The sequence below is a fragment of the Anneissia japonica genome, unplaced genomic scaffold (genome assembly GCF_011630105.1).
Source record: "Anneissia japonica isolate Jap-2015-1 unplaced genomic scaffold, ASM1163010v1 scaffold34908_len7146_cov113, whole genome shotgun sequence".
In the NCBI taxonomy this organism is placed as follows: Eukaryota; Metazoa; Echinodermata; class Crinoidea; order Comatulida; family Comatulidae; genus Anneissia; species Anneissia japonica.
The window spans coordinates 1-1,505 of NW_022746424.1; the positions used below are offsets into that span (position 1 = coordinate 1).

Sequence of the window (1,505 nt, forward strand, 5' to 3'; positions counted from 1 at the left end):
TCCGCAATCATTTGTGTACCTACTGACGTATGCCCACTATTTACAGTACTTGGTAAATAGAAAAATAGACCGTGCGTGGTGCAGGGCGTGGGTGCATACAGATGACAGCGGGTGTCCTACACTGGCTACGTACTAGGGCATATTGTTTGTTTCTCTGTCAATGAGTGTAGTTGGCTCTCTTGTTCTATTTGGCCTAATTACATACACATAACATTTTCTTACAGGTCTCCCTCTAGAACACCTCCAATTAAAGACTACTTTTCTATGGTTCCAAGTTAACAAATGTCTTTTATTTTTATTATTCTATTATTATTCTAATTAGGGACCAAGCTGCTAAATACCATGAAAACCCTGGTCCCAAAAGTGGTTTTTAAGTAGTTTAGTAACATCTCTTTTTTTTGGAGCATGATATTAAATAGCGCCCAGGCCAGTAAACTTAAGACGTAAACAAAACATTATATTCACCTTTGAACGTCAGGAAAATTTCTGTTTCTGCAATCAACTGCCACCAGACACAGTAAGGCTTCAAACAAACAAAATACTTCTTTACACCACCACATTTGATTGAGTTTTCACTTTGTAATTGAAACCAGACTGAGGATCCTGAAATATAGTCAAATTTATATTAATTAATTAGGGATTACATACATTAACTTTCGGCAAATAATAATTGCTTCACCCTTCCTACCCCCACCTCAGTTTACCTCCTCAAGAAACCGATTTTATTTCATTAAAACATGCACTTATATAATAATATTAAGTGAGAGGCCTAATTACCATTATTATAGCTTAACATGGTGCAAGGCTGCAGTTTAGCTAGGCCAACAAGAGGACCTACACATAGCCACAATATTGGTCCAAATCATTTAATAGCTTTAGAAAGCATTGAAATAGCATTGATATAGCTGGTAGCATAAAATAGCTTTATGAAGCATATTGAAATAGCATTGATATAGCTGGTAGCATAAAATAGCTTTATGAAGCATAAAGGTTTATTATTAAAATAATTAAAAATAATAATAAAAATAATAATAATATGAAAATAAAAATAATAATAATAATATGAAAATAAAAATAATAATAATAATATGAAAATAAAAATAATAATAATAATAATGAATAATAATAGTGTGCATTTCAATAGATAGAAGAATTTTAAATACAAAATATAAAAAACTTCATTATAATGAACTTACATAAATTTGCTTTATATATGCACTGTGCATTCATCTTTATTGCCTATTTTGGCACTCTAAGTTTCGCAGTCAGCAATCTTCTTAACTATAGCTGTTAACATTTGCAACTTGAAATTCTCCATATAACTGCACCTGACATTCTGAAAAACAATAATATTATAAAGATTATACAGTATAAGTTAATCAGCATGAGGGAAATTAATTAAATTTCACATGTCCTAGGACAAGTACCTTATAAAATTCAGTTCCTGAAGACATTTCATTGTGCAAGAATACACAACTGATAAATATTAATATACTCCCCAGAAG

General features: G+C 31.1%; 1 long non-coding RNA gene across 1 annotated transcript in view; it reads right to left on the reverse strand.

The window, feature by feature from the left end:
- Positions 1-455: 455 nt before the first annotated feature.
- LOC117120213 overlaps positions 456-1,505 on the reverse strand; it is a 1,581-nt gene continuing 531 nt past the window's right edge. The window contains exons 2-3 of the long non-coding RNA XR_004447308.1: positions 1,197-1,336; positions 456-603 (exon numbers count right to left, since the gene is read on the reverse strand). This is a non-coding gene — a long non-coding RNA (uncharacterized LOC117120213). The remainder of the gene's footprint in view (positions 604-1,196; positions 1,337-1,505) is intronic.